At 41.8% G+C, this 11,447-nt stretch overlaps 1 pseudogene; it reads right to left on the bottom strand.

Moving 5' to 3' along the window:
* Positions 1-7,687: 7,687 nt before the first annotated feature.
* Positions 7,688-8,986, bottom strand: LOC111529540 (annotated as a pseudogene).
* Between the last annotated feature and the right edge of the window lie 2,461 nt (positions 8,987-11,447).

Raw genomic sequence — 11,447 nt, 5'->3', positions numbered from 1 at the left:
TATTTGCAATTTTTATCTTCCTGGGGAAGAACTGCATTCGATAGTAAAATTATATTGATGAAGACAGTCAGCTGTACAGACAATTTTTATTCTCATCACAAAGCAAAAGAAGCAAATAAGTAAACAGAAGCATAAGGTAGAAAAACACTGTCCAGAGCAGAAACACAGAGGATCTAAAACACACCGATAGGGGAGGGCCTGGTGACCAACCCGTACTGCAGAAAGGATGTTTTTTTCTCTGATCCAGCCTTTCTTGCCCTAGACAATCTGGATCATCAGGCTATCCAGTCAGTAACTTGTACACTTTTCTCATGTCGAGCAAAAAGAATAAACCAATCCAAATAGAGTATTCCATGCTAAGCCTTGGGCTCACAAGTTTAAATTTTTACAGTTCCATTCAACAACTTCGGAGTTGGAGGGAATCCCATTCGGATATGAGGGAAAAAATTACCAAGTCAAGAAATCATGAACTCTGCTGGCATGTTTAAAACTTTCAGGGTATCAGGCATGCAGTATAAGCTCATTATGCAACAAATATCAGACCTCACAGTTTGCTTCATATAGGTACTACCCTGTGAACTGAAACATGTTCATATTAGAAGTGCATTTGTTTCCAGTTACAAAAATGTGCTGGTTATGATGGATTTAGGAATTATGCTTGTTCTTCTGCATATCCACTCTATGGCATAACTCTTCTTCCCTCTTGTTATCTGGCCTCTGCTTCCACTTGGGACATCTATCACTCCTGTTATCTACCACAAGTTCCCAAAATTCCATCATCCAAGAGTTAGTCCTTTTTGTCTTGATTAATAGCAACAGTCTGAGTGGTAGATGATGTGCAAAGAAGAGCCACTCATGAGGGACAGACCATAGCTTCTCACACACCCAAGTGGCATGGGCCATAGAGTAGGAAAACCATTAGGTCTGTTTTGTGCCAGAAATCTTTGTGATGAGTAAGTTCTTCCTCACATTTCTAAACTTGGAGCTTTTCCCCCTTTGAGCCTACATCTTTCATGAAGATATAACATTTGCTAAATTAAAAAGTCACACCAAATTGTCATTGAAATAAAAATACATACACAACTATCAGTCTGTTCAATTGCCTATAAATTACATAATATATAGGGAAAAGAATAGAAAGCCCCTGTTTATTTCTTCTGGACACACCAAAAAGAAATTTGTCTGTAGTCGTTGTATTTACCAAAGTGTTGTAGTGTTGCCTGGGACAATCAATAGAAGGTTACTTTTCCTTGAGTATCACAAGGTAGTGCAATCCCAGCTCTGCAAATAACTGGTTCTGTGATCTTAGACAAGCTACTTAACATATTATTTGTTCATTTACCAAATAAATGTTTCTTAGGGTTTAACTATTTGCCAGGCTCTGTGCTGAAAACTGGATAAAATGGCAGGTAAAATACAATCCTCACCCTCCATGGCTTTATAGTATAATAATATCTTCAGCTGAAAAATAAGGCAATAACTTCTACTTCAGAAGTTATGAAATTTTTATTTTTAATTTTTGTGGGTACGTAGTAGGTGTAAATATTTATGGGGTACATGAGTTTTTTTTTATATAGGCATGCAATGTGAAATAATAACATCATGGAAAATGAGGTATCTGTCTCCTCAAGCATTTATCCTTTGAGTAACAAACAATCCAATTACACTCTTTAAGTTATTTTAAAATATGCAACTAAGTTATTATTGACTATAGTCACCCTATTGTCCTATCAAATAGTAGGTGCTATCCATTCTTTCTGTTTTTTTGGGGGGTACCTATTAACCATTCCCACCTCCCCAGTCCTCCCTCTACCCTACCTAGCCTCTGGTAACTATCCTTCAACTCTCTATGTCAATGAGTTCAATTGTTTTGATTTTTATATCCCCAAAATAAATGAGAGCACCCAATATTTGCCTTTCTGTGCCTGGCTTATCTCACTTAACATAATGACCTCCAGTTCCATCCATGTTGTAAGGTTATGAGATTTAAATGAGATTATTATATGTGAAAAGTGCCTGATTCTGTGCCAGCTCTGTGGTCCATACTTATTTACTGTTATTTCTCTTCTTTTTCTTCCTTAGCAGAGTGTCAAGCATAATTCACTCTGATATGGTGCTAAACCTAACTTGTACATGTCAGAAGTTGTATATAGGCGGAGAAGATAAAAATGCTACACATGCCTGATCAAAACCATCCTGGCCAACACAGTGAAACCCCGTCTCTACTAAACATACAAAAAAAATTAGCAAGGCATGGTGGTGGGCGCCTGTAGTCCCAGCTACTCGGGAGGCTGAGGCAGGAGAATGGGGTGAACCCAGGAGGCGGAGCTTGCAGTAAGCCAAGACCGCGCCACTGAACTCCAGCCTGGGAGACAGAGCAAGACTCTGTCTAAAAAAAAAAAAAAAAAAAAAAAAAGAAAAGAAAAAAGAAAAAAAAAGTGCTACACATGCCTGTCAGGTACTCATGCTGCTTCCAGAGGCCAAATTCACCGTTTGGGTTTTTTAAAGGTTTGGTGGCGGGCTGGTTAAAAAAGAGTCTGCTATTTAAAAAAAATAACTATCTTAATTTGGGTTCTCCCAGAAGCAGCCCCTGAGACAAAGATTAAAGTGCAAATAGTTTCATTGGGAGGTGATCCCAGGAAGTCTCTGTAGAGGAGTGGGAAGGAAAGGCAGTGAATAAAGGCTGTGTTACCAAGCAAATCCTGTTGTTGGCAACTAGGGTTCAGTTCTCTGGGGAACATTTGGAGACAGTGGAGAATCCACAACGCAGAGCTGCTTCCACTGAGGGGTGAGGAGGTTGGGGTATTTGTCCAGGCACCTGCCAACCTCCGTTGGCTGAGAACTACTCCCAGGACATCACTCCTAGGTACTTTCATTCTGCCCAAAGCTGGCACTGGGGGAACAGCATATCCCCTGGCTGGAAAATCTCCCAGAAAGGTGTAAGTGCTGGAGATAAAGAAGATGAGGGGGGCTGGGCATGGCAGCTCATGCCTATAACCCCAGCACTTTGGGAGGCCAAGATTGGGGGATGGCCTGAGATCAGGAGCTCGAGACCAGCCTGACCAGCATGATGAAACCCTGTCTCTACTAAAAATACAAAAATTAGCCAGATGTGGTGGTGGGCACCTGTAATCCCAGCTACTCAGAGGCTGAGGGAGGGAGAATCACTTGAACCTGGGAGACGGCAGTTGCAGTGAGCCAAGATTGTGCCACTGCACTCCAGACTGGGCAACAGAGTGACACTGGGTCTTAGAACAGAACAGAAAACAGAAAATAGAAGGAGAAGGAGAAGGAGAAAGAGCAGGAGCAGGAGGAGAAGGAGAAGAAAGGGGGAGGGGAAGGGGGAGAAAGAAGAAGAGGAGGAGGAGGAGGAGGAGGAGAAAAAGAAGCATCTTCTGCAATGTTCAAAACGTTTTGACTTGCCACCAAACAACTATGTTGACTGGAGGTATTTTCATTCTTATTAGAAGTCAAATAAGATCACACAATACCACAGACCCTGATGTAAGTAATTCTTTATTGCCTGAAAGATATTCCCATTCCTTAGCCTGACAGTCCAGTTCTTCCATGAGCTAGTGCTATACTACCTGTCTCTCTCCACTCCTTGGTAAGACCCCTTTTGCAAGCACGCAAGAGCCCCAGATGCATATTCCTACCCCAGGAATTATATTCATTCCATTTCTCCTGCTCAGAATGTCCCCCACCTTGACCAGCTGCCCCTCTTCAAGGCCCACATGAAGCCCCAAGCCTTTCATTAAGCATCTTGACCACAATCCTGGCCTTAACCTACCCATTCCTGGCACTTCTTGTTTGCATCACTCATTGAGGACTTTGTACTCCTTGCCCTCCATGGTTTATCATCAAGTGAACAATCCTGTCTCTCCAAGTGGACCACAAATCCTATTCTCATGAGTAGGGAGACTGCATGTTCCTTCTAGAAATAGCCACATCCTTTTTATTTTCACGCTTTCAATAGTCAAGTGCTTAATGAGTGTTGAGTTGCTACAGTGACCTGGGTTGCTTCCTCATATCTAACTATATATCAGGCAGTCATATCTCTTTAAGGGCAATGAAGTCTCCCTGAAGTGTAATCCAGGTTTCTGAGAACCAGAAAGCTTAACTGATTCAACAATCACCTTGACCTTTAAAAGGAATTACTAAAAAGTGTTTTAAGGAATCCTACCTACTTCATTGTTTGGCAGCCTCTGCCTATCAGCTCCCTTTGCATTTATTGCTGTAACATGAAGCAGCATGGTGTCATGATTAGGAGTATGAATTCAGGCACCAAATAGATGTGGGTTAAGAGCATGGGCACACTGAACGTGTGACCTCAAGCAAGGGAAATAGCCTCTGTATGCCTCAGTGTGTTCACTTGTGAAATGGTGATATGGTTTGTCTGTGTCCCTACCCAAATCTCATCTTGAATTTTAACTCCTAACAATTCCCATGTGTTGTAAGAGGAACTTGGTGGTAGGTAATTGAATCAGGGAGGCAGATCTTTCCCATGCTGTTCTCGTGATAGTGAATAAGTCTCAAGAAATCTGACGGTTTTAAAAAGGGGAGTTTCCCTGCACAAGCTCTTCTTCTCTTGTCTGCCGCCACGTGAAATGTGCCTTTCACCTTCCACCATGATTGTGAGACCTCCCCAGCTATGTGGAACTGTAAGTCTATTAAATCTCTTTCTTTTGTAAATTGCCCAGTCTCAGGTATGTCATTATCAGCAGCATAAGAACAGATTAATAAAAATAGGGAGAGCGTTATCACATCCATAAGTTTGCATGTAAAGCATTTAGCTCATGCTGTAATAATAGAAACCACTCATTACATGTTGACTATCATTATAAGATAGATTAATTTTTTATTATAATATGTACCCAAAATTAAATTTAGATTTGGATATACATTAGCAAAAATTTCAGCTAATTGTACTCTCTCCTATTAAGCAGTACAGCTGGAACTCTCTTAATACACCTCCACTGAACCAGTTCACAAAATTAACAACCACTCTCCATTCCCTCTATAACAAATGCTGACTGACACTTGTAGGAGGCTGAATTCTCCAGATCAGGAGGCCATCCATGCTTCTGAACACAACCTAGTACTTCTGTTCCCACCTGTGGAGTTGTATTTTCACTAAAGATTCAGCTGGGTTTGCTCCCACACCTGGTTTTGCTAGTTCCCTTCATCATAATTATATAATTTGATTGACTATTACTCAAACTGACAAAATATGGGTGTGAAAAAGTAGTAATTATATTAATAAAAATATAAGGTGAATATTTTGGAAGGAAAAATAAATTTGGTAAATGTTTAAATGAATGAGGTGTGGGGAAGGCAACTATAAAAGAACTCTAGAAGAGTTCTACACTCACGTTTTGTTTTTGTTTTTGTTTTTGCAGGAGGCTTTAAATCCTCAATGTACTTTAAAGATGAAACTGGGAATCATAGAGAAAACAATATGGGGTTAGTTTACACATGAAAATGATGCAGAGCCATGATTAGCCAATTCATGCTCAATGAAAAGACCTTAGACCCACATTGGCAAATGGGTGAATAAATATACATGTATAGATTTCAAGTTAAAAGATAATGTTTAAAGTGTGTGTTTTTTAAACAATTCTCATTTATGACCTATTTGATTACTGACTAGCTATGATCTTTATCACAATAAAAATATTTCTTCCCTACTTTGCATTTCAATACAAAGGCTAAAATATAGCTTAGCCTCACTTGTAGGCTAAAAGCCCTGTACAAGTAATCTAGCTTTTTGAGAAGAATCCAGAATCTTTTGCAAATGTTCACCTTAGGGGCTGCATTTTGACAGCTCCATTTCTGAAACAGGGCCAAGAAATGGTTTACCAGTCCTGGTCTCCCCAGTTACTTTTCAACACAACCAACCTGCACTCTGGGAGCCAGGAAGTCTCCAGAAAGTTCAGTAGAGGCATTCCTATCCCAAGATGTGGTCTGGAATTAGTCTTGCCATCTTACACACAATATACATGCGGTGAACTTGGATCTCTACATACTTTCAGAAATACAACCCCCTTCCACTCTAAAACTGCCTACATCTACCTAATCCCTAACTCTCTCAAGGCTTTCAAATTATTTCCCCACTTTCCAGCACCTGGACTTAAACCCTCTATGAGCTCACGTGCCTGGGATCCTGAGACTCAACTTGCTCTAATTTATACCACGCTATGTGAGCTGGACCTTTCCCCTAGATGCAGTGCAATATTCAGAAGTATGATACAGTTATCTTCCTGATTTCAAGTGTGGTCCATGTCTGGAGACTCCTAATTTATATCCTACTTGCTGGATCAGATCCTGGGGACCTCTGCACTGGTCAAACCCACTTTTACCCTGCTGGTTAGGACACTATCATTTGGAAAGCACTATCATTTGGACTAGATTCCTAGGCTGGGTCCGAGCCTCTGACTCCTTATCCATCACTGGCCCATTCCTGTGGTACAGTTTACCTCACGGGATACCTAGTATGGACTGACTATGCCATGAATCAGGACCATTCTTGGATTCTTGCCTTCATGGCTTCCACCATATTCTAAATCAAATGCACTCTCTTGCCATTTGGGAAAACAAAGAGTTTAGCCTATTCCAGGTTTATTCCAACTCACCTGGCTTGGTCTTCTTCTTGGGCAATGTAATTTTAGGATATAGACCAAAATCTGTTAAGCAAAAGTACCTTACTTTGGATTTATCCTGAAATAATTCTGCAGAAATTTTCTGTGGAAGACTTTAAAACAATCACCTGTTTTGGTTTGTTTGCTCTCCTCTACTTCATGCGCTGTTACCCAAGGATAAGAAGAAACATAATAGGGCTTTCCAGAGTTTTCATGTAAGGGCTCCCCATCCTCACACCAAGTAAAGTTTAGAGAAATGGTATGAGTTCAGAGCAAGAATGGGGTCACGTCTGATCCTATACTACATACTAGTGATACTTGCTCCAATAGATGCATATTTTTTGACATTTTTTACAGCCAAGAGTTGTGTGGGGGGGTTTCCCTTTCAATAAGGAGAAAAAAACTATTTTATTTTATTTTTGTTTTTTTGAGACAGGGTCTCTCTGTCATGCAGGCTAGAGTGCAACGCTCCATCCCACTGCAGCCTCAACCTCCCAGGCTCAAGTGATCCTCCCACCTCAGCCTCCCAAGTAGCTGGAACTACAGGTGCCTGCCACCATACCCAGCTAACTTTTGTATTTTTTTTTTTTTTTGTCAGAATCAGACTTTATTTAGCAATCTGAAAATGTGTTCTTCTGGCTTTAAGTCTTGCAAAATGGGTCATAAGTCAAAGACAGATTTGTTCACTATCTCTTAGTATGTGTGATTATGTCTCTATATAGATAAGTGTCTATCTATAGATGCTTTTGCTTTTTATAGTGATTATAGTTTCACTTTAGTTAATGTATAAAATCTTATTCTAGTAATGCTAAAGCCTGAATTAAATATTCCCTGAGTCTAGTGTTCTCTTCTCCCCAGCCTGCCTCCCTCCATCTTTCCCATAAGACTGCTTCTCCACCTCCATTAATGCCAGGTCTTTAGAGAGCACCAGCATTCCTACTGAGAACCCAGGGATGGATGCTGGCTCTTATATCCCTCTGACCTATACCCTCTGGTTGAAGAGCTTCTTTGGGGAGGGGTGGGGTAAGAGGAGTCTTGGCAGTTTCTCTTCAGAGTTGTGCATTTTCACTTGTAGGTACCTCTTCTTGAGGTTCAGGTGCTGTGAAGTTGTTCTTGTCTGGTACCATGGAGACTTTAAACTTGTCTTGGCCCTCTGAGGAGTCAGCTAAGACAAGCTTATTATCCTCTTCCTTGTCTTCCATCTTCTTTGCCTCTCCAGGTTCTGAAGCAATCTGAGATGTCATTAAGGTGGGAAAAGTGCAAAGTTCTTTGGGGTTCTGATTGTGGATGTTTTCATTTTCTTTGACCTCAGGAGTTCTTACTGGTTTCTCTGGTGGTTCTGGATTAGGAGAGACCTCTAGGGAGGTCCTAGGACTTGGAGTCTCAGTCCCCAAGGAGACCCTAGGGCTGGTGGGTAAACCCCCTCCAGAGGCTGGAGGGCTGGAGGGTATGTTCCTTGAGGAGGGCCTGGGGTTTGGAGTATCCCTGGGTGGAGGAGGCCTACTACGGGGTGCTGAGGTCCTCTGGAGAGAGGCTGTCTTCTTTGGTTGTTCAGATCCTTCACTTGTGGTGCAAGTTCAAAGGACTACTTCTGCAGCAGATGATGAAGGCTGCCCTGAAGGGCTCAGGGCTCTGCCTGGTGATGGAGCTGGGGAGCTAGGGAGAACTTCCTCCTGGGACTTGCCACTCTCAATGGTAGGCGAGGGCTGGGCCTGGGTGGGGCTATTGCAGGCTGGTAGAGGCTCTTCTTCCTCAGAGGAGCTTGCTTCAGATTCTTCCTTTTCTATTTCTTCATCTCCTAAGGGCTCCTTGATCTCAGAATTATCTTCCCTCGGGGCTGCATCAGGTGCCAGATCTTCAGTTGTTGAGACAGAGTCACTCTCACTCTTCAAGGAAAGTGTAGAGGGACTAGTAGGTGAGATAAGAGGACTGGAGACCACAAATGTTTGAACCGGGGGAGAAATGACTAAAGAGCGCCTGCTGCTGCTTGATAGTCCCTTTACCACAAACACTTTATTGGAATGTTGCTTCTCCAGTTTGCTCATCACCTCCTAGAGATTGTGGTTCAGCTTGCTCATTTCCCTGTAGAAGACATTCCTCAAGTTGGAAATGTTTTGGAAGATGGTCACATAGTAGCCAATATGATTATTATAAAGAATAGGCAGTTCCTCTAGTAGTTCTTAGTTCAGATCTTCAAACACAGTCTGGGCTTTGTTGAACTCTTCCTCTGTCTTGGAAGTCTTGGCTTCATCTTTCTTCTTGGCATTCTGCACTGAGTCCAGGTGATGAAGGGCACCATCATAATCCACGAGTTTTCAACCCCACTTGGCAATTCTCTCCTTAATCATCACTGAACTGGGCCAAGTAGTAAACCAAAGGTGAACGATTTGAACAAAGCACTAACAACTTCTACTAACAACAGGCAGAAGAACACAAGCTATACAAGGACCTTGAGAACTTCCTTAGTGCAGCTAAAGTGATGCATGAAAGTTCAAAAAGAGTGTCAGAAACCCTGTAGGAGATCTACAGCAGCAAGTGGGATGGTCATGAGGAGCTGAAGGCCATTGTAGGGAATAATGACCTCCTTTGGGAACACTATGAGGAGCAACTGGCTGACCAGGCTGTGAGGACCATGGAAAACTAATTTTTGTATTTTTTGTAGAGATGGGGTTTTGCCACATTACCCAGGCTGGCCTCGAACTCATGCAATTCACCTGCTTCAGCCACCCAAAGTGCTAGGATTACAGGCTTGAGCCACTGCGCCTGGTGATAAAACTATTTTAAACTGGAGAGAAGTGGATGGAATCCATCAAATGTTTGTTGAGCCTACTATGTGCACTGAGTCACTCATCCCGCAAGTATTTATGGAATGCCTGCTCTGTGAAGTCCCTATGCTGGGTGGGCCCTGCCTGAGGATGCAGAAACTAACAATAGGGCATAATCTTACTGACATGGAGTTTACTGGGCAGGACAAACTTATGTCAAACACCGGCTATTATTGTGTCTATGGATAGATCATCCTGACATCTTGGTATTTCAGTTGCTGAGTGGTGACTGTATAATTTTTGTGATTTTTATGTCTTTTGTGAGGAGGATAGGAAAATAGGTACAGTTTTACCTCTGTTATTTTGGAAGCTGGGAGAATAAATGAAAGAGATGAAAGATAGGTTAATTGCTTTGCATATTTAACAGTAGCTTACAGGAAAAAAGAGTTAAAACAAAAGCTCAAAATGAGAATTAAAGACAAACATGAATTGATGCTATGCATGCTCTCCTGGTTTTCCAACAGCAGTTAAATGGAAAATCAGAAACAATTTTACCACTTCACAATAGTTAAACAAAGAAAACACTACCAAGAAAAAAACCCTCCCTCTGCTACCTTGAGCCCATTTGTCTCCCCTCTTGCTGGTGTCTCTCTCTTTCCCACAGACAACACTTTCCAGTCCTGGCACTCCTACAGTACGTCAACAGAAATAAGAGCATGTGCCCAGCAGCTACAATTAGCTAGTCACTGAGATTGTGTAAACCCATTCAACTCCCTGGTTTAGGCTAAGTGGCATTTTCAATATATCTGTGGTACTGAGGAAAAGCAGGCAGGAACAAAGACACCAGTACTATCTCCAAATATGAGTAAGGCTTCAGTGTCCCTCCACTGGGATAGCGAAAGGATTCAGGACCCTGACACATATGTACAGGTGTTGTCTTTTGCAGACCAATTTGGCCACATTTTGCTGTGGTTTGCATGGCACCGTGGAAATCAGTGTGGTCCCTTAGGAAAGAGGAATGGAGGATCTGTCAGGAAACCTGGATTCTGGAGCCAATGCTATGGCTTCCTCGAGGCTTCTGAGTCTCAACTTTTCTGCCAAGTGAGGACAGTAATGTTCAACTTCTTACCTCTCAGCACAGAAATGAAAATTAAATGGGTTAATATGTCAAAGTGATTTTTAAAATCGTAAGGTATGATGCCTATAGGAATCATTAACACTGAATGACACTGTTGAATATCAAAGGTTTTTAAATGCAAAATGAGGCAACTACATAGGAGTTTATTATACAAGATTATGCTGCAAATCTCTGCACTGCTACAGAGGTTATCTAGCACTTGAAGAGATACTGTTTGAGGCTGGTGGAGCCAAAACCACTGACAATGATAAATCTACAGCGTCAGAGGAAAGGACAACACAGGAACTAATGATGTTGCAAAAGGTGCTGAGTAGTTGGCATAACCAAATCCAGATGTCCATGGAAGAAGGGCAGGGGACATTTCTGACAATTGAAATGTACAAACAAGCCCTGAGCCACCATCACGTGAAAGACGTCTCTGCCCTACCTACCATAGGGCCAGAGTGGCTTACAGGTAGCTCAACCATGGACGGATTTGGCCTCATCACTTCCCTTGCTCACCTGGCACATAAAACTAATAAAAATCATTGCTGGAAACAACTCAAATGTCCCTGACTGATGAATGGATGAGTACAATGTGGTACATCTCTATAATGGAATATTATTCAGCCATAAAAAGGAAAGACATACTGATATATACTACAGTGTGGATGGATCTTGAAAATATATGCTAAGTGAAAGAAGTCAGATACTATGTGACTGGTAAGACACATAATATGTGACACAAAAGGCCACATATTATGTGACTCCAACTGTATGATATGTCTGGAACAGGCAAACCCTAGAGACAGAAAGCAGATTGGTGTCACCTAATGCTGGGGAGTGGGGGAAAAAGAAGAGCTACTGCCAATAGTGGGTGCTGAAAATTATCTAAAGATTGATTGTGATGATCGTTGCACGTATCTG

This window comes from Piliocolobus tephrosceles, chromosome 4 (genome assembly GCF_002776525.5).
Source record: "Piliocolobus tephrosceles isolate RC106 chromosome 4, ASM277652v3, whole genome shotgun sequence".
NCBI lineage: Eukaryota > Metazoa > Chordata > Mammalia > Primates > Cercopithecidae > Piliocolobus > Piliocolobus tephrosceles.
This window is presented reverse-complemented; position numbering and strand designations above follow the sequence as displayed.